We start from the raw sequence: 27,258 nt of genomic DNA on the forward strand, positions 1-27,258 counted from the left end.
ATAATTTTGCCATCTTGTATACGCAAACTATTTCTTAAACTCATGCTCCAAAGGTTTCTCTGGTACTTAGAATATTATTCCCTCCTTCCCAAGTATCAGTATGCTTACTGTAAAGGTCGAAATGCTCAGGATGCGATCAATATGCTTATAATAGACATCTTATTAGCTAAATCTCGAAAAGAACGCACTTGCTGTCTTCCTCGATATACGAGGTTTCTTTGATTCCGTCCCCCTGAATATGTTATGGGATGTGTTATCACAGAAAGGCATCCCAACCACTTTCATAACTCTTCTACGTCATCTGTTAACGTCTCGCACTCTAATCTTCAAACCCCCTCTCACTACGCCATCCCCTCGTCAAGCTACTGTCGGCGTCCCTCAAGGTGATATCTTCAGTGGAATACTGTTTGCTTTATATTTATCCGGCCTCGAGCAACTTGCCCTCCAATCTGCCCGAATTCTTATGTATGCCGACGACATAGTTCTCTACTTTTCCCATAAAGACGTAGATGTTGCTCGCAAATGCATAACACGGCTGCTCATTCAAGTTCAGTCCTGGTTACACACTCATGGGTTCTCTTTATCACCCGATAAATGCTCTGCAGTAATCTTTACTACCAAGCGGGTTTACAACTCCGAGCCTTTACTGTTCGATACTTATGAAATTCCCATACGTTCGCACCATAAATATCTTGGCATTATCCTTGACCGTAAATTACATTTTTCCCAACATATACAACACCTACGCAACTGTACTGCCACGTATATTAACCTCCTAAAAGCCATTACACGTCCTTCGTGGGGAGCTGATCCTGCTACCGCAAAATTAGTCTACTGCTCCACCATCCGTGCTCGTTTCGACTACTGTGCACGTATAATTGATCTTGCATCACCATCTGCCCTTCAATCCCTCAACACAATTCAAAATCAAGCACTACGAGTTTGTTTTGGTGCGTTGTCTACCACACCTACTAATGCCTTATTAGTTGAAACTGGTGACCCTCCTCTTCTCCTTCGACGCAGATTTCTAGCATCTAAGTATCTCCTCAAACGACTTCTAGTGCTCTCCAATAACCTTCTACCCAAAATACAATTACTCGCTCAATCATTCTCAACACCTATCACACACTCTTACCGAGCCCCTGCCTTAATTTGGGCATTTGAGTCTGTCTCCCCTTTTAAATCTACTATTATTCGTAGTCATGTGCTACCATACTATTCTGTGGCATACGACGTGATTCAATATACTCCTACTATTATTCATTCTAAAGAATCTTCTTTTGCTATGCTCCCTTACCGGCTTTCATTTTTTCCTCTACATTCTAAAAATGTTCGCATTTCATCCACTAATGCCTGTCCCAATTTTTATACTGATGGATCCAAAAATTCTTGTGGTGTCGGCGCTGCTTTTTATTACGAACAGACTCAGTATGCTGAATTGTTTCACTTATCGTCCTACTTTTCTATTTTTTCGGCTGAACTCCTTGCCATACGACAAACATTACTGTACATCAAACATTCATCCATAAAATCTGCTAATATATTCACTGACTCCCTCTCCGTGCTCCAAACACTAAAATCTAACAAGTTTACGCTGAACTGGTATGTTTATAATGTCAAACACATCCTCTTCAATTTACACCAATTAGGTGTCCAAATAACCCTCATTTGGATACCTGCACATAAGACCATACCAGGCAATGAACGAGCCGATCGCTTAGCGAAAGAGGCTTCCCTCTTATCTACAACCCCAGCTACATTTTCTGTTCCAGCCACAGATTTCATCTCTCTCTTCAAATCACAACAACGGCAAATATGGCAAAACCACCGCCGTCTCAATCTCTATATACTGCCTGCTCTGTGCCGCGAGAATTGCGTTTACAGCGACATTGCAGATGATAGCACTTACCGCACCCAGAGCACATGTTGGTTAAATGAGAGTTGGTCCGTAACATCAATATAAAAAGAAAACTAATCCTTACCATGTTACTAATTGAGAAGATAATGCCCATACAGAATCTAATATTTCACATTTGAGATTGGCTTAAGATACAGAAACGTAAAATATATAAAATCTTACTAGTTACAGTAGATATATTAGGATCATCCCACTGCAGCATGGTACATACAAATTTCAGAATTTTCTCGACACGAGTAACAGAGCATCTTTTCAGTCCTTTCTTTACTGTTATTTACTAGCAGCGGAGGCAAAAAAAATAAATTATATCACTATTTCACTGACCCGTGGTTCATGACCTGTCTTCAGGATGGTTTTATAGCACATAATGCAGTGCGTGATTTCGTCATGTCATTAAAGCCACCACCTAATCTCACTGAACTAAATAGGGCTTCTATTGCGTCTCCAGAAAATCATCCAGTGAGTTAATAAAATAACCGATTTAGTAACAGATAAGACACACATTCCACTATAGATGTCACAGTTAGCGAGACTGCATCTGTCGTCTCATTAGTCAGACACTTCAGTTTTTCACGTTTTGATTCCAACTGAATTATTTTAACATACTCGATGAAATCATCATTCAACCATTGTAAGTAGTTTATCTGCTCGTGAATAGAAATGCACACAATCTGGATTGTTCTGCCGAAAGGCATTACAATAATAATTTCTGAACTAAAAAGGATACATCGGATACTTCTAAGCCTTTAACGAGGAAGTAGGCGGCAGGACTAGAGAACTTAAAGGTCGGATTACAAGAAAACACAACAGTTTATTCGGTGGAGCAGGAATTTTACATTATCTGTGTCGCATATACCTTCAACATTGACCACGCAAACGAACTTGTCACTGGTTCGGTCGTAGAGGAGCCGTACCAAATTAGCCATTTAATCGGCGATCACTGTTACACTCCTCTATGTTGGTCTGAGTGTTTTACATTAGATCTTTCCTTCACTAATTGGGAAATCCCGACAAATACTATCGACATTTTCCATTTAGGCTACCTGTCCAGAGTACTTTGTGACAGAGCTGACACTAGACCAGGAGTCCTGCCATATACATAACCGTTTGGGTTAATATTCCCCACCCCACACATTACCCCGTTATTTTGTTCTGACTGGCCGGATTTTGTCTTGCGAATATTATGGATTTAATTTTTTTAAACGGTCGTTTTTCCTTTATATCTGGCTGATCCCTTTACTTTATTCAGTCGATCAATTTCTGGGTTGTCTTCGAATTGCCTCTGTAGTCTTTAACCTCATCATGGTTAGTCATCAGCTGTAATCGGAGTCTCAGAATTCTTGATCGGAGCCTCTAATGTCAGATTTTCTGATCACTGCTGTCATTCTTACTCGCTGGAATATTGACTTGTATTGACACATCGTTGTTCAAATGAATTTCGTACTCGTCATCCAATGTATTTCCTGCTGTTGAAGAGCTTGTTTCATCGCAGATTTCTTCCGAAGAAATATCTTGTCGCTGTCTGATCTTTCGTGGAGTAATTTTTCTGGTTTGAAGGTAATGGGTATAATTCGAAGACCGACTAGGCACGCTCTATGGCTTCAATATATTTTATTTTAGTTTTATCTTTTATCTCCATCTCTAAAATTTAGGCTACAAACACAAGAATAATAGGGTGGAATCCATTGATACCCTTGGTTGATCCTTGCCTTGATATAGCGTTAAGCTATTCCCAAATTTATTTATTAGGGGGATAACAGGAATCTTCACACCTGAAGAATTTGGATTTCCTGCTTTGATATACAGAGAGGAACACAACAATTAATCATTTTACAACCAGAGACGCACACACAAATGCTCGATGTAAACGGATTGGAACACAATAACTTGGGTACGGAGATAAGTTGGGTGCGTTAGCTGGCGCCCCTAGCGGAGGTTCGTGACACTAAGAGCTCACGCTGAGAAGCATGTTAACCGCATAGCATAGAGCAGGCAGTATATAGGATTGAGACGGCGGTGGGCAAAACACATGGACAACATCTGCATGTCAGAAGGGAAAATTCTATCATAGTCTCCAACCCATACTACCTACTACATTCTGGTATCAACACGCCACCTACACTCGTCGTCATATCATCAATATCATACGTCTTCGCTTTAATCATTCCCTTACACCTCTATATAAATTTCGATTTCGCTTACAACCGCATCCCCTATGCCATTGTGGATCTGTAGATGCTGATATCAATCATCTCTTTTTTCAATGCCCATTGTACAACTCTCCTCGCCGATGCCTGTACTCCAGCTTAACACAATACAATTATCCACTCCCCTCGTCAATTGCATGTCTCGTATACAAGCCTTCTCCCACAATTATACGTATCTTAAATCAGTTCTTAGATCACTCTAATTTACAACTCTAACCCCACTTTCCCACAATACATTGACACTACTTACATATTTCATCATATTCTCATTTGCCTCCCGCCCTCCCTAACGCCTCCTCTTCAACCAAGACACATAGCTACCGTTTATTCTCATCTCCCCCTCCACCGATCACGTGTACATTTTCATTGATGTTCATATCAACACACTGTCGCCCCTCTTCATCTTTTGTTTACGATTTCACTGACACTTTGCGCTCTCTACCAACACCTCCTAGATATATAAGGCCTCACAACTGTTCTGGGAATATACTGTGACGTCAAAATCGGGAGGCAAGCTTGAACCTTTTCAGTAATAACACAGCAATGAGTTTGGCCATGTAACGCTGAAATTAGAAGAGTTTTAATTCGTTTAATGGTGCCAATTGTTAATACCGTTGTACGTAATGGTACTGATGTGTTGCGTACTCAACTTTAAGGAGAATTCCGGCAGTGATAACGAAGTGCATGCATTAAGTTTACGAAAGACGAGGTTATGCGGCAGATATGTTTACGTGCAATTCCAAGACAAGACTACAGATTTACTAATAACTCAATGGTGAGTAACTATTATTATTACATTCTCACACAATCATAATGAGTATAGGCCTTTGACGTATTTAACTACACGCAACAGCTGGTGATATGTAGGCATATTTACTCTTTAATGATATAAGGTTATGTTATATCACAATCATGGGATACATTATTTCAACGGTATTATTATTATTATTATTATTATTATTATTATTATTATTATTATTATTATTATACGCATTAAAACATACCACCTACAGGAGCTGCTGGTGTAGGCCGATTCACTCTGTAAATGCACGAATTTCGCTCACGGTGATACATTATTTTACAGGTATGCCACAGACATTTCAAAGTCGGTGATATTTTATGGGAAGTAACTGGTACTGATCCTGCCAGAATGTGACTATAAATATGATGGGCAGTTGGAAAAGATATAAGCCACTGCTGTCTCTGACAATCATGGTCTTGGAAGAGGAGTAGTTAAAAGAACCAGGCAAAAATGTAGAATAGAAAGGAGCAATAAACAGAGCCATTGAAGATAGTACATATCTCATACACAGAATTTCAACACAGCTGAAAAGTACAATAAACACGTTGTTACCTGATGGTTGTTGTACTGTGATGAAGGGAACGTATGTAATTTTTCTGTACGTCGATACATCACGGCAACCATACTGCATGGCATATGTAATCATCTTATAAGACATGGCCTTTATTATAAACGGGTTTTATTAAAGTAAAAATAGTTCTAGTGTATATGTGGACAAAATTTCTAATATAAATGCGGTATATTCTTTAGTTACAAAACATCATAGCTGCATCACAAGGAATGAGTGTAACAATGTGTAGAAAGATTCAATAAATAAGTTAATTCTAGTCCTTTTTGGTGAATTGGACACCGAGGATGATGTCCCCACAGTTAATTTAATAGCCATAGTTAAAACATTTCTTAGTTCATAAAGGAGTATGTGCATGATTTTCTTGTTATTTGTTCAACCTTCTGTCTGATATCTCCTCATGTTTACAAATTTATGGCCGACCCCGTGGTGAGGGGATATAATGCCTGCCTCTTACCCGGAGGCCCCGGTTCGATTCCAGGCCAAGTCAGGGATTTTTACCTAGATCTGAGGGCTGGTTTGAGGTCCACTCAGCCTGCGTGTTTACATTTGCGAGCTATCTGACGGTGAGATAGCGGCCCAGGTCTAGAAAGCCAAGAATAACGGCTGAAAGGATTCGTCATGCGGAACCCAAGACACCTCGTAATCTGCAGGCCTTCGGGCTGAGCAGGATCAAGGCCAAGCCCTTCAGGGCTGTTTTGCCGTGCGATTTTTACAAATTTATGAGACAGTAGCAATTTAATGTTGCCACAATATGTCAATACTTTTAAAAGAGTAGGCTCCAGTCCGAATGGTAGTCCAATATTAGGTTAGAAACTTACATACTTTCTGGAATACATAAAGGTTTCGAACAGAATTACAAATTAGTAACATCGATGGTAGGTGAAATTCTCATTAAACCATACATGAACTTCAAGAGAGGAAACATTGTAGGCTCATGTGCAAATACTGCCAGTGATGCTACATCAGCTTAGATGTTAGGCCTATGCTAATATTATACGTGCTAGTTTTCTTTTAAGATCACGTAATATCTATTTAAATTGAAATATGTTTGTAACATTCTGTTGTGATGTTAGCAGTTCGGCCTAAGTGAGTTAACATTGCAAAATGCTGTCGTGTTTTACAACTGTCTGCTGTTTATCTTTAATGGCAGAGTCACTAAAATACGGTAATAACGACAGTATAATTCAATATCCTTCAAATTTGAAACACTATTTGTTAGTAAATAAATTATTCCATTGGCAAAAAATATTAAATTCATGTCTGTGTTTAACTATGTTCCGCGTTTCTCTGCATTGCCATCGCCTCCGTAGCGTGACGTCACTACGCTGTTGTTAGGCCTTATTATCTAGGAGGTGTTGTCTCTACACCCCCCATATACGTTGCTCAGATATTTCTTTCCATCTGTCCAAAGTCCTACACTCTCACATATATCCACCCCTCCGTCGTTCCACTGCCCTCTCCTGCTTATCCCTTATATGTTGGCCCGGTGTGTATGTTTTGTAGAAGTCGCTGAGACGGCCACTCTAGCGTGAAGATTAGTAGCCTATACCTTGTGTCCCTGTGCTTTTCCTATATCTCCTAGTCTTGTATACGTATTTCCTCACTCTCAGTTGTCTAGGTGATACGTCTTTTCCTGAACTACTGCAAGTGCTTTGAACCCATTTTGTGAGTCCGCTGCATGGTCTACTTCCCTCAATCTTCAAGTACTTCGTACTCAGAAAACATTGTAAACTGCATTGGTGTACTACTTTATTGAAATTGTGTGCGCGTGTAGAACTAGTACAAATATTGTGTCTGGGTGAAATAACGAGCCCAAATCAACTTCACGAACAGAACAGAGTACCACGATTCCAGGCATCACTCGCGCACATCACTAGCAATAGGTCTTTGCTGTAGGTCACAGCAACAGCGCTATCGCAGTCCATGGTCCAGTCCGGTTAGGGGTCGGTTCGCAGCAATGTATCCGTAACACGATGGGACAGGTAAGGCTATCAGCTCGTATGAACAATATTTTTAAATTTTCAAGTAATTGATTGAATATAATCAACGTTAGCTGTTGAACGGTGTAAAATTTCGCTCCACGGTAATCGTATATTTGGAGTTGAGCTAAAATATTGCTTAATTTTGAGGTTGAAAGCAGGAATAGTCCTTCGTATCTGTCAAATTGATACCAGCAAGCATTGAAAACTTAATTTAGAACTTCAGAAAATATTCCTTAGGTGTGAAGTAGGTAGTGTTATATTTATAAAAATTATATCTGTGAGTTGAAAAGTATTACACGTATTTGCATTCGCTGTTCAGCAAGTTATATTGATTTTACTATTTTATTCTTCCCCATTCGAACTTCTGGGGATATACTGAAGACAATGGGTTGGGATATAGTACCATATCTGAAGTACTTATTGATTATTGTTTGCATGAAGGAGCTATTCCGAATTATTGGAGAGTTGCTATAGTAGCCCGTGATAGACAACGCTTAAAATTACAGACCAGCAAATAGCTTAATATGTTAAGCTATTTGAGACCAGTAAGTTTGACACACGTTGCATGTAAGCTTTGGGAAAGCACTCTTTCTGATTTTTTTTTTTTTTTTTGCGAAATTAACTGGTTCGATAGAAGGCAATTCGTCTTTAGGAAAGGTTATTCCACTGAAGTTCAACTTGTAGGATTCTAGCAAGATATAGCGGATACCTTGGATTCAGGTTGTCAGATGGACTGTATCGCGATTCCTATCTAAGGCATTTGATACGATAGATCATGGGAGACTACTGGCAAATAGCACTGCCTTCGTCAATGCAAATATGAGGGTTATAGGACTAGACTAGTGACTGAATAGGTGGCTATATTTCTAGAAAATAGAACTCGGTGAATTAGAATAGGTGATCCTGTAGGCCTAAATCATTAAGAAGGGAATTCCTCAAGGCAGTATTACTGGACTAGCATGTGCCCGCGACTTCGTCCGCTTTTATTAATTCAACTGCATTAAATGTTGCTAAACCATGAACGTTGCTTGCTGATGACTGACAGCTTCATTTCTTGGAGCAAGAATCGCTCTGACATAGCATTAGTGATCGGTGAAATGTTGTCCCCACGTATGTTATCTTCATTTATAGGAAGGGGAGTTACGGATTGGAATAACTTACCAAGGGAGATGTTTAATAAATTTCCAATTTCTTTGAAGTCATTTAAGAAAAGGTTAGGAAAACGACAAATAGGAAATCTGCCACTTGGGCGACTGCCCTAAATGCAGATAATTTTTTTGTTTGCACTTCATTAAAAGGACTCGTGCGGCAAGTTTCATTGCTAGCAAAATTGCAACGTGATACGGTACTTTAGGCTAAAACGGATCCAACACGGTCAGTAATGCTGATTAGTATTTCGGAGTCAATATCGACATTACACTTCAGTGTTGTAGAGACCTTACCTTGATCACTATTACTGTCAGTATTTTGGTCAGTACTTGTGGTATTCCATCAGAACAGATCGTAAAAGACGGACATGTGTAGCTATCATATTAGCACTCTGCACGAAATGCAGTGTTAAACATAAACGTAGGTTAAAGATTGGCTTAAACGAGAAGAGTATTCTGATATGAAGTTGAGAGAAATAAAATATACCGATGCAGAAGATTATCGAACCTACCTCCAAATGAGTAATTTGAGAAATTGCAATACTTAGAATGGTACCGGTAGAGCTTTTTCTAACACGTATGCGAACCTGTTTGTCGGTGACAGATTAGCGGTGACATTGAAGTATCTTTCAACTAGAAATTTTGAAGATTCAAAGTTTTCCGCTACCTGTATGTCACTAGTTTTCATCAGTACGGCAATTGTAGAAACATGTGAAGTATTGTGTTGTTCAAAAGTACCTGTACATGAAGTTAAGACATTCATTATAAAACCTCATTATTATTATTATTATTATTATTATTATTATTATTAAAAATATATATCAGGGCTATGTTTTATTAAATCTAGTCAGTTTATTCCTAGGTAAAGTGAAAAGTTTGAACACCTTTGTTTATGGGAGTGTTGAGCACAACCGGAACTTCCGCTTTATTAAAAAACTGAAGCACATAAAACACCCACGATGGTTCGTAAATAGCCTATCTGTCCCAATTCCTGAGCGTTTTGATTATACTTTTTTAATTATTTACGGTAATTTGAATGTAAGGTACTAATTTTTTTATAACGTCTTAATGGGTTGCATTAGCTTTCAACTTGGCGTATGTTACAACTAAGTTTATCGATTGCCCGATTCAGTTTATTTTTGTTCAAAGACAGGAGGCAATGGAAATATTGTTCGGAGATTAAAAGAATGCACATGCCCGGCGAGGCACGGGGCAAAGGGGTTTTCGCCAGCAGAGCCAGTGACGTAAAGGTTACCATAGCAACCCCGCTACTCCCAGGCGACTTTATATTATCTTCTACTAGCAGCTCTTCGCTCTTCTTGTCAGTTGTAATCCAGCTGTGTCTGCGTTCATTGCCATTGTCTTTAGTATATCCCCCGAAAACTTATCAATTCCAGCTGCTTTTCAAGTTTTCAACTTTTGTATCTTACTGTAAATGTCATTGCTGTCATAGGCAAATTTTAATACTTCTTTAGTGTTAGTCACCTCTATCTGGACATTATCCTTGTAACCAACAATCTTTACATACTGCTGACTGAATACTTCTGCCTTTTGAAGATCCTGGTATACACACTCCCCTTGTTCATTAATGATTCCTGGAATGTCCTTCTTGGAACCAGTTTCTGCCTTAAAGTACCTAAAGTACCTATACAAACTCTTCCATTTTTCGCTAAAATTAGTGTGGCCACCAATTATGCTTGTCATGTTATCCTTAGCCGACTTCTTTGCTAGATTCAATTTCCTAGTAAGTTCCTTCATTCTCCTTGCTTCCACAGCCATTTCTAACTATTTCTTTCCAACCTGCACCTCCTTAGTCTCTTTACTTCCCTGTTATAATATAGTGGATCTTTACCATTCCTTGCCACCTTTAAAGGTACAAACCTGTTTTCACATGCCTCAACAATTGATTTAAACCCATCCCAGAGGCTGTTTACATTTTTATTTACCTTTTTCCACCGATTATAGTTACTTATGAAAAACTCCCTCATGCCTGTTTCATCAGCCATATGGTACTGCCTAACAGTCCTAATTTTAATCTCTTCCTTTCTTTCACATTTATTTTTAATTACAACAAAAACAGCTTTGTGATCACTAATACCTATTACTTTGGTTTCTGTACAGAGCTCATCTGGTTTTACCAGCACCACATCCAGAATATTCTTCCCTCTAGTTGGTTCCATCACTTTCTGAATCAGGTGCCCTTCCCATATTAACTTATTTGCAATTTGTTGGTCATGCTTCCTGTCATTTGCATTACCTTCCCAATTGACATTTGGTAAATTGAGATCACCCGCTACGATCACGTTCCTTTCCTTATCGTTTCCCACATAGCTGATTATCTTATCAAATAATTTGGAATCAGCAACTGCGCTACCCTTTCCTGGTCTGTACACTCCAAAGACATAAAGTTGCCTATTATCTTTAGAAATGAGCCTTACCCCTTGAATTTCGTGCTTGTCATCTTTAACTTTTTCGTAGCTTACAAATTTTTCTTTCATGAGAATTAATTCCCCCCCTCGTCCTACCATTCCTATCCTATCTCTACGATACACCCTCCAGTTCCGTGAGAAAATTTCTGCCTCCATTATATCATTTCTCAGCCATGATTAAACTCCTATTACAATATCTGGTACGGTAAGTATATATCTATTAAATTACTTAATTCGATTCCTTTCTTTACAATACTTCTACAGTTGAGCACTAACAGTTTTGTCATCCCTATTTGATTTCCAGTTCCCTGTTCCCTTAACACCACTCCCTATCGCACCCTGTTTCCCTGAATGTACCTCCCTATAACCCTTCTAAAGAAATTTCCTAACTTATATGTACCACAGCCGTTTAAGTGAAGGCCATCTGAGCGCATATATCTATCTCCTACCCACCCATTAGGATCTAGAAATTTCACTCAGTCTCCCACATACCCACTCCATAGTCTCATTTAAATCTCCAATCACCTTCCAATCAGTATCCCTCCTACACAGTATTTCGCTGACAACAATCTCCGCCTCCTTAAATTTCACCCGTGATGCATTTACCATTTACTGTTTATTTAATTAACTTCATCGTTCATATCTTCGCATAGTGTTCTAAGCAATTTTATGAGCACCATATTGCTAACCTTTATACTAAACTACTGCAATAATTTGCACTTATTTGAAGATTTGTGATAGAAAGTGGAAATTTTATTATTCTGAAAGTATGTCATAGACTTAATGCATTGTAAAGTGATATGATGATGGGATAGAAAAGGCCTAGGAATGGGAAGGAAGCAGCTGTGGCCTTAAGGTACAGCCCCAGCATTTGCCTGGTGTGAAAATGAGAAACCACGGAAAACCATCTTCAGTGCTGCCGACAGTGGGCCTTGAACCCGCTATCTTCCAGTTGCAAGCTTACAGCTGCGCGCCCCTAACTGCACGGCTAACTCGCCTGGTAAATGCCAGAATGGTATCCAACTTAAGGCCACGGCTGCTTCCTTCCCTCTTCCTTTTCTACCCCTTCCAATCTTCTCAGCCCCACACAAGGCCCCTGTTCAACATAGGTGAGGCCGCCTGGGCGAGGTACTGGTCCTTCTCCCCAGTTTTATCCCCCGACCCAAAGTCTCAAGCTCCAGGACACTGCCCTTGTGACGGATGAGTTGGGATCCCTCGCTGAGTTCGAGGGAAAAACCAATCCTGAAAGGTAAATGGATTAAGAAAGAAGGTAAAGGAAGGAAGGTGGAAAGGAGAGAAAAAAATAAGTATAATATTATGTAGGCCTATCTCATATAAGATAGTGATTTTTTTATAAATTGTTATGGATTCATTACTATTGTAGATAAATGACTCTTAAGGGATTAAAAAAAATATTTCTTAACGGACGAGTGTTATGCCAAGGATAATGAGACATCAGTGAAATTTAAAAAAAAAGAAAACGTAAATCAAAATACTGGAACTCGAAATGTCTATGTAATAATGTTTCACCATACATTGGTAATCAGGCAAGTTGGCCGTGCAGTTAGGGGGCGCGCAGCTGCGAGCTTGCATCCGGGAGATAGCATGTTCGAACCACACTGTCGGCAGCCCTGAAGATGGTTATCCGTGGTTTCCCATTTTCACACCATGCAAATGTTGGAGCTGTACATTCATTAAGACTACAGCCGCTTCCTTCTCACTTCTAGCCCTTTCCTACCCCATCGTCGCCATAATATATCAAATTTATAAGCTTTAAACCTTTATCTCCAACTCTTTGGCTCTGGAAGTTTTCGAGGCAATAATCCTGGTTTTCATAGCATGCTGAAATAACGCAAAAGATTTAGCCAGTAATTTTGTAGACTTTTCTTCTTATTAATTCTGTGATTTGATATGTGCGAGCAATACCAGTTGTGGCAAAGCAATATGTGGATCAAAGTAAAAAAAAAAAAGACTGATTCTTCTGAGTGTTCATATATCTGATTTGATCACGCGAGACGCTGAATACTGCCAGTGTGAGTCAATGTTTTCGTGCAGATACGAGCAGATAAGAGCCGATCTGTCTGGCCTGAACAGGAAGTTGGTGCTTGCAGTCACATTCCTCATTCTTGCATTCATCTCATCTCTACACAGTATGTATGTTGACAGTTCCCAGTTTCGTAGAATGAAACGCAGACTGCACGGTTTAGATAACATACTGGTCTGATAATTGTAGTTTCCTAGTCTTTCTTTGCAACACTTTTCCCCATACTTTCCCATACTTTGTTAGTGTTCTTTGTAGATTATTTCTTTTGGGAGGAGTTTTGTTACTGCGTGCCGAGTATTGTTTCAGCATTATATGTATGATCGACTGTCTAAATTTTTTCTTGTATTTTCTAGGAATACTCAACATATACAGAACTGAAAACAAGGCATTGAAAGTGGAATCAGCTCTGTCCAATTCTGGTAGAACAAGCAGCTTGAGGAAAACTGGAAGATGCTCTGGTGTGAACAAAGTTTCCGTCCGTATTGCAGACTTGACAAGCACATTCACCGTAGTCTCAAGTCGTCTATGCTGGTCATGTGTAACTTGGGAAATCATTATTCTCTACAGAAACAGGTCTGTTATGGCATTTTCACTTATGGCTTAATAGTTTTCGATATAAATATGATTTATTGTTGATCATACAAAAATTTGTAAAATGTAACCAGACATAATGCATGACGGATGTGTAACCTACAAACTGTGTGCAGGCTTTGTCTTATGGCTAGAGCCCTGCATGGATGCAGAAGTGATAAACTTATCTTCTTTGACTTTCAGTTTAAAATAACTACCACAGGTACTGGAACATATACCTCTACCAACTGAAGTAATTCTAAGTTTGACACAGTTAGTGTCTTGGCAGATACAAACCTATATCGTAGTGGAGATAAATTTGCTGATAATTTCTAAATAATGGTGGTCATTGGTTTTGTCAGGTGTACTCACATTTTTGCCTGTGCTTAGGCTACTCTTGTCATTGTTATTGGAGAATATATAAAGAGCCTTGAGACCATAAAGCTGTAAATCTGACCTAAGCCTAACTGGCTACTGCCTGCAGTTAATGGAAAGAGCAAAGGTCAATAAGTCGGTAGTTGTCACAAGACAAAATCCCGCATAAACCTGTAACTGTAGGGGTTCTGGTGGCAGGTATCAGGCCTATGTTAACAGATCTATCCGTTTCAATACCGTGGGTGTAATAATAAAATTCATTGGCAACCTCAGTCATTTGAGGAAGAAACTGACAAGAGTATCATACAGTATAAATTTAGTACAGAGTAAAAAACAATTATTCTATTGATTATGTACAGAAAAAAAGTGGTAGATAAATTACTTTAATTGAATTAAGTGGATGGTGCATAGAGGTGATGCCTCGAGATTGCTATTGAGGCATTCAATGTTTGCCCCAGGTCACGATGGTCTCATTCGGCACACCAAAGCGTAAGTAGGTGACCAGTAGTTTAGGAATGGTGCCCCTTGCACCCAGTATGAGCCTTATGACCTCGATGTCCTCACAGTTGTACTTATTGAGCTAATATAGATTGTTGGTGAATATATAATTTTTTCTTTGTCCTCAGTGGGCTGTTAAATATTTACAGTATTCGCAGATGCGGATGAATTTTGTATATCCACGCAGTGGTAGACATCAGCAGCCGTTGATGGTCATGACCGCAAGACATATTTGATACTTTGATTTTTGCAAAGAGAAAGGTGGTTTCTTTTAGAAGTAGCTCTATCCTTTGAAAGCTTATTTGTTTTAAATATATTATGCATAAAGAAACCCTCGTTTTTAAGAGAGAATGGGGTTGGTGTAACTGGAGATTAAATTCACCCATAAATGTATAAATATCTTTTCCGTTGAAATAAACTTTGAATTAGAAACATTTTTTTCCATGCAAGATGGGGAAATTCAGACCTTAGTAGAGGTCGCTTGTATCAAAGTGTGTAGCTTGCAATTACTTCAGTTGGTAAAGGTGTGTCTTCCAGTATCTGTGGTAGTTATTTTGAACTGAGTGAAGTAAAAAAAAGCATAAGTGGATACATTTTCTTACAATGTACATTTTCTGACGCAAAGTGATAGGCTCAAATTTTGAACACATTATCGTAGGTCCTTTCTAAGTCACTTTTTCATTTGTTTGACATACTCAATGCTTATTCCCTATGAAGAAATTTTCATTCTTCCACCCTTAAAGTTTTCTGTGAGTCTCCCATTCAACCACCATCAGCACTGTGGCAAGACTAATTTCTCCTGCATATTGGAGTTTGATCTCATTCTACCTACTTATCAAGAGTAACAAAGCTCCTTAAACAACAAAAATAGACCTAATTTAGAACATAATACTTCTCACTAACATTACTAACACTTCTTATTACAAGCTTAAGGATCAAGATTTTAAGGCCATTATTGAGGCCTATTTGAATATGAATCCAGTGTATGTATACAGATAAGATGTAGTCAGACAACTAGTATTTTAGATAACGCCTGATTAATTTCTATCTACGTTCTGCATTTTCCTATAATTATACAAAAGTGCCCTTACGTGGTTCTTTCTCTGTGTGTATCCAAGTGTTCAGTTTTCTTATTGAAGAACATTGTCTTAAAAAGACAGAACAGTACCTAACTATAAGAATTTTAATGTGTCAAGACATTCAATGAACAATTTAGACTTTTTCAGGAGCATCACTTAATTTTAATAATTTGCTTTGACTGTTAGTATAGTTTTGGACTAAAATGTATTTAACACATAGTATTCTTACAATCATGTGTTAAGTTAATTTATTATGAGAATATCGGAATCCTGACGATTTGTGATTTTGGGGAAAAGGATTTGGCTGAGGATGCCCACAATAAGGAGGAAACATGTCCCAATTGATCATAATGTATAAATCTTAAGCATTCTCTTGAGTGTAATGTAGTAAAAAGGTTGACCATATAATAAACTAATTATTTTTAAGTTAATACTTAAATTATTTTAATAATCGTAAAAAATCATTGCACAAAAATCGCGGCACGACAGATCCATCTTGCACAGTGTCTAACTCGACACTGCCCGTGCTTTCTTCCTGCACCGTGCAGGAACCACTGCTGGGAGGGGTTGTGCGTTCATGTTTCAAGGTGGAGAAACATCACACTTTCAAATGAAAAGAATTCCAATGTCCTCAGAATTACGGTTTATGGGCTGCTAAAAACTTTCGGCATCTCCTTCCTACAGCCTACTAGCTGCTTGCACGGCTCTAGTACAACTAGTGAAGGGACATGTTTCTAAATAGCTTTATTGTGGCTAATGTGTCGTTCTATTGTGTTAGATTATGGTGAGAAAAGTTGTTTTGTATACAAACGCAAAATACTTTGTTGTATTAATTGTATTAGGTTATGTGTAGGAAAAAATTATTTCTACATGTGGTAAATACTACCTGTACTGCAGGCAAACATAAAAGCTTGTTTAGGAACACAACATAAACAATGAACGACAAACTGTACGATTGTATTACATACTCAGCAAAGTACATTGCTATGGCTTTGACTCCGCATATTCACATCTAGTCTTGACAGCACAAATATTAGAAGTCAGCTGCTCTTGGCTCTTCCCGCGGTCATGCCGTTAGCTCAAGGAGTGGAGCTGTCTCATTGCCCACCTATGAATTAGATTTTATCATTTTAACTCCTTTTTCCCAGGTGTGATTTTCAAGCACTTGCCATCTCTTCCTGTCTGCATAAGTCTTCTCAAGGACATCTTCCTATTTAAGACCCCTTGTCCACGTCGGATTTCTCAGCGTATATCCAGTTTCCTTGGCCATCCTCTTGATCTTAGGAAATGTAATTTAGAATCCAGATTTTGACTTCTGAAGAGGCCCTGAGGTTCACCCAACCTGCACTAAAAAGGAGTCCCAGGTTAAGTGGCTAGGCACTTCATCCTACTTAAGTGCTGAATAGTGGAAGTTGTTGTTTTTCACTCAGAGCCTTCATGGTCAATTTGGAGAGTTTTGCCATTTTAGGCTGGGTTATGAACTTGAGGTAGAAATAAAAAGGTTTGGATTATCATTGATCTGCATTTTGTCTTTCACAGTGGTGGCAGATTCTGTTATTTACCTAGTCTTAAATGATTTTAAAGAACTTGGAAATTTATCGAACATTTCCATTGGTTAATTATTCCATTCTCTAATTCCTCTTCTTATGAATTATTTTTCCCAATTTATCCTCTTGAATTCAAACTTTATCTTAATATCTTTCCCCCACTCAAGGTTATTCATGTACTAATGTCGTATTTCCACGGACAGCTCGGAACATCTTGCTTAGTTGAGCAACTCCTCTTTCTTACTCCCAGGTCTTCCCAGCCAAATGTTTGCAGACATTTTCATAACACTATTCTTTTGTTGAAAATCAGAGCAAATTGTGCTTTTTTTGTATCTTTCCCAGTTCTCGTATCAAGTAATCCTGGTATGGCTTCCAGACACTGGAACTGGGGTCTTAACAGGGATTTATACATCCTCTATACCCTTAAAACTCCTAAATACCCTCATAACCATATGAAGAGATCTGTATGCTTTACCTCATTAATGTGATCACCACCCCCTGTGGGTGGGGGACGCAGACGAAGAATACACCCACAGTATCCCTTGCCTGTTGTGAGAGGCAACTAAAAGGGACGACCAAGGGATGATTATGTTAGAACCATGGAACTACTTGTGATTAGTACCACCATGCGGGGAACACCATAGGTCGCTTTTACTTGCACGTACTACCACTGTTTGGTACCAGTGATTAGTAGCAAGAGTGCACGATGGCATTTACAGTACCTGTGTTTTGTAGCACTATATGAGCGACACCATGGGTTCCCTCAACCCATGGTTCTGGCTCGCCTATGATTAGTACCCACTATGAGGAACACCACGGGATAGGAGTCCCTGTGGTTAGTACACCTATGTGATGAACAGCATAGGTTTGCGTTGCCTGTAAATGGCGCAGCTATGTGCGAAACACCGTAGATCTGTAATACATGTGCGAAATTCATTACCTTTGAGTAGTACCGTAATGTGTGGAATACCGTGAGTCTACGCTACTTTTGATTAGTACTACATGACAAATACCATGCGATGGTTCTACTTTTCTAGCGATAAGTACCGCTATGAGGTGCCGATGACTTTGATTTTCGACTCCTTTAGACTACAAGCATCGATTCAGTATCGTGCTATAGAAGCAGTCCCTTGGTCAGTAATACTATCGTTTTGTGCCAGCTTCTGTGCATGTGAGGCACTGGGTGGATTCCACTGATCATTTTAAATTTTCATTCATTCTTCGTCCTCACGCTTTGAATTCTGTTCAGTGGAGGATTTTGTACTTTTAATTTGTCATTTCATTTCGTCTCATTTCGTACCATTAGGGGCTAATGACCTTGATGTTAGGCTCCTTTAAACAAGCATCAATCATCAATCAATGTGATCACCCTGACGATCTTTCCTGGTATTTACAGCTAAGTATTTAGAGGTCCCTATGAAGTACTTTTACCCCATCAAACCAAGGACTCTTCCTCATGGTGAAACTTAACAACCTGACTTTCATCCTGTTTATCATACCATTGTCTGCTGTTCATATTGAAATGTTTAGGTCTTTTAGGATCCACTTGCTAACCTGTATAGATGATGGATATGATCTGTGCTAGACAGCTCCAGGAAAAATGCAGAGGAACAGCAGCCTCTGTATTTGGTTTTCTATGATCTGGAAAAAGCCTGATTCAGTACCAAGATCTGTTATGTGGAAAGTACTGACGTTTTGGATGTCCGGAACGTTATGAATTGGTTCAAGCTCTTCATGATGGCATGTCTGGGCAGGTTCTTCATGGTAACTCAGTATCAGAATCTTTCCCTATCACTCATGGATTGAAACAAGGCTGTCTGCTTGCTCCTATACTCTTTGCACTGTACATGGCTGCCATGCTGCATGAATACTCTGCAAATGAAGGCCTATTCAGTTTGGCAAGACTTTGCTCACAGACGTATTCTGGTTACCCGGGTGACAGAACTGCAGTATGCCGATGACACCCCATCTCCTGCTCTAACACTTGCAGAACTACAACAGTCAGCCAACTGCTTTAAAACTGCATGTGACTGCTTTGGTCTTGCCATTAATGCAAAAAAAAAAAAAAAGGTACTTGCACAACCTGTCCCAGGATTGACTCTTCCTGAGTTCAGTATCTAAATCTTAGACACAACACTGGAACAGGTTGATCACTTTTCATATCTTGGAAGCATCTTGTCTAAACGGTGTACCTGCGAACAAGACATTGATAAAAGAATTGGGGCTTCTCGTGCAGCATTCAGACAGTTAATGCAGTCTTCATGAATAACGACCTAAAACTGCATACCAAATTCATGGTGTACAAAGCTGTTGTCATTTCCACGCTGCTGTATGGCTGTGAAACTTTGACACACTATTGCCATGATATCAAAAAACTTGAGTTTCCACCAACAAAAAGTGATGCATCTTGAATATTAAGTGGGACTATGTGACCAACATGGCAGTTCTCAACAAAGCACAACTAAATAGCAGAGGCAAGTCATTGTTCATCAACTGAGATGGTTAGGCCATGTGCACTGCATGAGTAATACCAGGCTTCCCTGCCAAATTCTGTATGGTGAACTTTGCCCTGGCAGTGGACCTCATGGAGCCCCTCTTAAGCATTTTAAGGACCAGCTGAAACACATCATGAAGACATCTGGTATAAAAATAGACATGGGAAGAATGTGCTGTGGACCGTTCAATGTGGCGGAACACTACATCCACCACTGTCAACTTGTTCAAAAGAGAACGCTGCAAACATCAAGAGGCCAAGCAACAAACAAGAAAGCTCCATCAGTTACAACCCCTCCCTCATGCATCCATTCAGTGTGATTTGTGTGGGCGTATGTTTTATGCCAAGATTGGTCCATTCAGGCATCGCAAACACATCCATAAACCGAGTTGATCTGCTCACCTTATATAGGAAGAAGTTATATGTACTGAATAGTTACGGGAGATGACAATCCTGCAACTTATTTATTACGCTATACAGTATAACATCTGCAAAAATCCTTATATGGGTCAGAAATTGCATCTGCCTGTATAATACGTGGCAAGAGGTGATAAAATATTACAAAAATTTCTGCAGTGCACTTTGTGCCCGGCAGATCCCTGGACAACCTCTGTCAGCGCTGCTGTGGAGACTCCTCACGTCATAGGATCTTGTAAACACTGACAGCTTTTGTGAAACCCTCGACACCATAAAATTAAATCGTTCATAACCAAAGAACTGAAGAAGTCCTTGAATGTCCACGAAGTTAAAGGCTTTAGCATAGTCAATAAAGCATACATACAGTTCTTTCTGGAATTCTGCTGGTTTTTCTATAATCCAGCAAATGTTAGCAATTTGATTTCTGGTTCCTCTGCTTGTATGAAAACTGTCTAGACCTCATCAGGTAGTTCTCGTTTTACATACTACCAAAGCTTATTTTGCAGGATCTTGAGCATAACGTTGCTAGAGTTAAGTGCGATTGTTCAGTAGTTACAATATTCTTTAGCACCTTTTTTCCGAGTTGGGATGAACATTTTTTTTTTTTTTTCAATCTTTTGGTCACTACCGGGTTATTCATATTTGCTGACATGTTGAATGCGACACTTCCACAGCTTCCTCTCCTAGGATTTTGAAAAATTCTGCTGGGATTTGATCATGTGTAGTTGCCTTTTTAAAATTTATTTCATAAAGGGCACCTGATTGCAAGAAATCTGCTTCATATCTCGTATCAAATCTTATTTACATTAAATCAATAAAACTAAATTTCCACCTGTTTGATACTATATATTTGCTCTAAGAAAATTATTAGACAGTTTCATTCCTTAGGAACAGCTTCAGTTACATTACATTGCTTAGGTGATATCACAAAGATTTGTTCTCAAAAATCTTTAAAAAATACCTTGTTATGCTCAAAACGATATTAATTTAAAAAGGATAAAAGTATTTAAAGTGTGAGGAGGGTTGAGTGAGGCAGTGAAGTGGGAAGGCAAGATAGATCTGCTTATGTTCTAACCTAATTTAAAACTATTTCCTATTCACTTAAATAGATGTTAAAAATTTGTTGGTATACAGCACTTTTGTTCATGTATGATGCGAGACAGAAAGCTGCATCAGTTGCTGCTAGACCCCTCCAAGGACACAGTAGGCTGCCGACATAAGATTTTGGCGGAGCTTTTTTTCATAACAAGACAATCGGCTTCAGAGGACCCCTTAATAAATAAAATTTGAGACGCATTTTCACCAAATTAAATCAAACAATACTCACTTCAGAAAAGAGCTATCTGAAGAGAACAGTTTAAGATGGAATATCGACATGAAAAATTTGTTTTTCAAAAACGTTTTAAAAATGAACTAGGGAAAACATATTTCTATTTGAGCCTTTAAACTCTGCTACTAGAAGATGGAATACACCTTTGGCACATTTGGAGGAACTTGGTATTGCATCAGGTATGTTTGAACCACAGAACATCTGAAGAGCAGTTAATGCAGATATCCTCCAGACGTCTAATGCTTTATTCATGTGTATGTGCAAAAACAAGGTGCAAATGAATTGCCATCACTTCTTCCCCGTATAGTAATGTAGTACTGAGGCAGATTCCCATCCATACGATCACTTCCATGTATTCTGTGAAAATCATGGGGTATAGCACATTGATCTCTTTGTGCTTGAGAATGCTGTGGAAGTTGATGGGAGGCATGATTGCAAGATGATGCAGCAATGGTGACAGAGTTTAATGTTCAGCAGGTTATAATTATTCCCTCATACTCCGTTCGCTGCCTTTTTGTTTCATGGAACTGAGGGGACAGTTTTTGGCATGTTATTCTCTCCAATAGTTCCTGTTGGCCTCATAATCGTGGGTCTTCAAATGGCTTAAGAGGCCAAAACCAGTAAATATGATGTTAAAATAATAGGCAAACACTGAAGATAAGTTCTGTAGGTAAATTGCAAAACATTAGTAGTAATGGAGTTAATGCTTTTCCATAGTCTGATTTGCTTTTAATCCTGGTACATGTCAGTTCACTAGGGAGCCATCAGGAGTGTTCAGACAAGACTTAATATCCAAACCTTACTGGTTTTCTCTGTATGTTTGCAGTTAATGTATGCTGAAGTATGTTGTTGTACTTGGATAAAAGTTAGAACACTGTTCTCCCCTGAAGTATTCCTTAAATCTTCCCTGTACCTTCTGAATGAGAGGATGAGAGGATCCACAGCATCTATTCTAGTGTCTGCATAGTGAATAAATACATCTCAACGATTTGTACAAAATATTCTATGCATTGCAGTAGTTCGACTTACTTCTGATGCCTTCATATACCATGAAATAAAATTAAAAAAATTAAGTCTTCAAACATTGTTTGGGAGTTAAACATGTTAAGAAAAAGGCATCTTTTCTTGTTTGCTGAACCAGAAAAACAAAACTATTTAATCATCAATAAACATTTCACACATATATTTTTAATGAGTAATAGGTATACTAATCCTTTATAGAAAATATATTTTACTGCCTTTGTAGTTCTCAACACTTCATGTAAGCTTTCTTGCAGCCTACAGATGTGGGCAGCAGAAACTTCCCTCAATTGACAGTACTGTTCTTGAGGGAAGAAAGTATTGGTTCTTGCCAAGTGGGGTTCTGAAACAAATTTTGGCTTCAAATATCTGTTCTTGCAAGTAATACTTTGTGCTGAAGTGGCATCTGATGACCAGTACTGGGCCAACACATTTAGCACAGCATCACACTTTGGTGTGGGTTGCTCTAGATCATGGCCTCTCAAACACCCAATATCTCATGCATGCAAAGTGAGGCGCAGAGTTCCTGTTCACAGTGCATCGGTCCCACTTGGCTCGGCTTGGACCAACGCTTCGTCTCTGGGCTACTTGGCTAAGCTCGGCTCAACTCGGATGTGGAGCACTACGGAGCAAGTGAGGAAGAGGAAGACAGGCGTGGGGAAAGAGACAACGCTATTGCTCCAAATCGAGGAGTGGGGGTCTGCACTCTGGTCAACGAAGCAAAGTCGTCTTTTGCACAGTGCATGCACCCTGAGAGGCCCTGCTCTAGATCATCCTTATCACACAACTAATTACTGTAAAGTTGTCTGTGTCATTGTTGAATTCCTCGACAGGTTGTCTATGACCACTTTTGCTCATGGTTGTGACTCGCTCAGGTTATCAGGGAGACCCACCCCTGTCATTGCCCTCATCAAAGTCTTCTTTGGGCAAAATTATCTATTGGCTCTGTATAGATGTGATCCGTGTCTAAATCACATGGGGTGATGATTTTGAGTGAGGGATCCCTGGACTAAAAATTAAACTAACATTTACCACAAAGTTCATTAATCATTTAGCTTATTATGTACACAATTTATTAATGATTGAGCCATACTTCTGTTCATATAAGGACAATGAATCTATAATTTCTTTTAACCACTTAAAATACAACTGAAAAGTCATGGTATTAATCTAGTGGTCTGATAACACTTGACGAGCAAATGTATACTATATTTACGAAATGCTATATACCAACATAATGCAGGTAGCCAGTGAGTGTACCAGTGCTAATATTCAACACATACAATTTACGGTTAAAGAAAAAGAAATAATACACAAGTCTTACTTGAAGTGAGCATCTGCCAAATATTGAGGACATTGTAGGTGAAGTTTGTAGAGAACTGTCTTGTGCTTGGTTCCAGTATTATAAAGCCAGAAACCTTGAGAATGGCTGGAAAATATGAATGCATGTGTGAATTGGTCTCTGTGGTTGCCTGTCGTTAGTAGTGGCTCAATTTCTCTAACCAAGAGAGCTGAAACAAGCTCGGAGCCCAGTGAGCCTATCCAACCTATTTGCTCAGATAATCTGACTCAAGCATATTGGATGATTGAACAAACCGAGCTTGGAATGAGTTTGAGCCTAGTTGGAACAAGAATAACATTTTGGACCACAAAGCTGAAAATTGTTGGCTAGTGTGCTGTTACAAACTGCTTTTTACTGTTATATAAAAATTGTAATTCCTTGGGAAATTCATTGGAAGACAGCACCAAAAATGATTTCTGTTGCTCCTTGAAAATGTATTTAGGTGCGCAAAGTGGAAGACTTAAGTAGACAAGTGATTTGAGCTTGGGCCACAAGACCTATGAGCCTTAACTCATTTTGTTTAGTGTGTCAGTGTTGCCCAGAGAGACCAGAGTGAAAAGAGATGAAAAGCTACATACAATTGGAGTTGAGTGACATACAAGGCAATCTTGGCTGGAAGTAAGTCTGATTTAGAGGAAATTAAGAATATAGAATATTGGACTGAGAAGAAAGGGTTAAGAGACTTGAATTGAAGGATGTCACAAGTCAGCGAGGATATACAGAGAAGTGTACAGTGAATTTCTCATTGGTTGGTTGTCAGGCGTCCCCAGCTTATCTGCCTCCTGCTGACTCATCACTCCCTCCTCTGCAGCATAGCAACAAGGACGGCACTTCGCTCGCTTTATCTGTGCATGACATAAGCTTGTACCTTATGACAGGAGATGTTGAAAAGATTTCCTCCTGCATCCACATTTCGGGCATAGTCTTAGGAAACTCTAGTTCACACGCATAAGTTGGTCTTCCATAGTTAAGGCCATTTCTCTCCAGATATGTATGGTTTCATTTTTAATATTTTCATAGCCCGCCATGCTGAGCTCTTTGAAATTCGGGCTTTCTGTCCAAGTCGTCTTAGGGATTTTGTACGCGTATGTTCTAAGCTTTCTGAGATTTCGTTTACATTTCCTCATTAAATACACATTTAACACTTCGATTCTTATTGAGTAAAGAACCAGTTCCTCTCAATTTGAGAGTTTCCACAGTCTCTGTGTGGAGGGTGTACATCTGAAAATTGTTAAAAATTGTTTAAAGACTTCCCTTCCAGACTTTTTTCACATAATTATCGTACATAACCTTTCCTCTACAGTGTACACATGTGGAGGCATCATGAGAATTATGTCCCAAGTTAACACTTCACAACTTGGAACGGTTGGAGTGGCAGATCAACACTTAATACAAGTTCTAAACATGGACCTGAACTGCAAAGTGTGGGCATTACTGTGCTGTTGCTGCACCGTGTAACTGGAAGTGATGAGTCAGTGGGAGGTAAGATGGATGCGCCTGCTGGCCAACTGAAGATAAACTCGCTGTAGTAATATATGAAATAGAAGACTCCAATAAGAAAAATTTCAGTGGGATAAACAAATTAACCTTGCCGATCACTGAGAAAGTGAATTGTAGTGAGTGACATTACCAAGGTTTTCAGAATAGGAAAAAATATGGGACACAGTTTTGGAAAACGCTGTGACCTTGAAAGGGACTAAAATGTGGATCAGAAAGATACTGAATTTGGAAGAGATGAAACACCTATACTTGAGTAAATCACGTAACTGGGTCTCAAAGAATTTATCTGGGGAAACAGACTAACGGTGGTAGATTCTTGATGTGGCAAGCAGCTAGAGGAAATGGCAGAAAGCTGTATCAGCTGTGAGTGGAAAGGCCAGTTTTGTGGTAGGCAAGCAAGTGATGACCGAGCAGAAACATCAGGGGTAACCCAGGAGGCGGAACGTTTAAGCGTGTGGAGAAGCAACCTTACAACATCCACAGTCCAGAACTGTGGAAGCAGAAGAGAAAGCAGTTTCCTGAACACATGACTACACAGTAAAGGAAGGATACAATTGCAAGATATCATAAAATAAAAAGGTAACAAGGAAATGAGAAGTAAAAGTAAAGACAGGGTTACAGAGGAAGACCTAATTTGCTTCCCAAGTGGAAGGATCATATAGTACAACTAGAAAAAGCAAGTCTCTTGTAGAGGTGTATTACAGATATTCAGATAGGTAAATACAATAAAACCTCAAGACAGTTCTGTAGAGGACAAGGAAAGAGAAAGTGCTAACCGAAAAAATATACTATCAATACTCGAATATGTCGGTGCGACGTAAAGCCCCTAGAAAAAAAAAAAAAAAATACTTGAATAAAAAATATCCAACAGGGATATGCAAATGCTAGACAAGATTTTAAAATGGACAAATTTGACCATTATCGGTCCTTAATTGGTCCGTATTGACTCGTACCAATAATGTACAACGGGTGATTTAGTCTGCCCTGTCAATATATTATCAGTATTTGATGTTTTACAAGTACATGTTTCGGGAGCCTTAACTCCCTTCATCAGTGCTTTCTACATCAATATCGATCTTCCCCCAAACCCCAAGATCTAACATCACTGTTATACATTAAATATTGGCATCTGTATTAACTCTAACCCATATATATACTGTTCATTTCTTGTTAATGTCTGTTGTAATGTAACACATTCACACATACTAGAACATTTAAAACACTTCTGAAAAGTTCAAATATTCCTCCTATATTGTACAACTCTTACAAATGTTTCCTAACCTTAAATGGATTTACTAGCAGTTGGCCACAGATAAACTGATCCTTGTCACTATTTGAATTGTCATTTAAGCGTAGGTCCATTTAAAATAAACTAATCATCACATTTAAATCACCAGAATTAGTTCCCTTATTCCTCGTCCACGTCCCATCACATAGAACCAGAATGAAGATCATATTCCTTGCTGTCTGCGTTCTCTTACAAAAAAGGTTTAAATCTGAAATGAAAAGTATATAAACATTTATGAAGGACACAAATATACACAAAATGTACAATCCTATATTTTACAAATTTACATAAACAAAGGAAAATACTGAAATACAAGAGAAGAGACAGGAAAGAACAAGGAAAATTGTTAGGTGAGAAGTATCATGACATAAGGAAGGATACAATAGGCAGATATCTATGTTCTCGTTGGTAGATAAGGTGTGGCTGGAATACATTCCGAAAAGGACCTTTTTGTAAGAGAAAGCAGACTGTAAGGAATAAGGTCTTCGTTCTGGTAGTACGTGATGGGACGTGGATGGAGAATAAGGGAACTAATTCTGGTGACCTAAATAAACCATTAGCTGCTTTAGGTTGGCTATTTTCCTCTGAGCAGGGAGAGTTTTGAGGTTTAGTTTTGCAAACACTTGGTTAGTGCTCAAGTTGCGACAGGCAGGGACTCTGGCTCTGACAATTGCACAGAAAATAGTACATGGTCAAG

At 39.0% G+C, this 27,258-nt stretch overlaps 2 long non-coding RNA genes across 2 annotated transcripts in view; one reads left to right on the forward strand and one right to left on the reverse strand.

The window, feature by feature from the left end:
* The first annotated feature begins 7,343 nt into the window (after positions 1–7,343).
* Positions 7,344–27,258, forward strand: part of LOC136866392 (uncharacterized) — a 39,169-nt gene continuing 19,254 nt past the window's right edge. Inside the window, exons 1-2 of the long non-coding RNA XR_010859538.2 lie at positions 7,344–7,480; positions 13,455–13,674. This is a non-coding gene — a long non-coding RNA (uncharacterized lncRNA). The remainder of the gene's footprint in view (positions 7,481–13,454; positions 13,675–27,258) is intronic.
* LOC136866391 (uncharacterized) overlaps positions 23,634–27,258 on the reverse strand; it is a 93,606-nt gene continuing 89,981 nt past the window's right edge. Inside the window, exon 8 of the long non-coding RNA XR_011017936.1 lies at positions 23,634–26,769. This is a non-coding gene — a long non-coding RNA (uncharacterized lncRNA). The remainder of the gene's footprint in view (positions 26,770–27,258) is intronic.

The sequence above is a fragment of the Anabrus simplex genome, chromosome 3 (assembly GCF_040414725.1).
Source record: "Anabrus simplex isolate iqAnaSimp1 chromosome 3, ASM4041472v1, whole genome shotgun sequence".
Taxonomy (NCBI): Eukaryota; Metazoa; Arthropoda; class Insecta; order Orthoptera; family Tettigoniidae; genus Anabrus; species Anabrus simplex.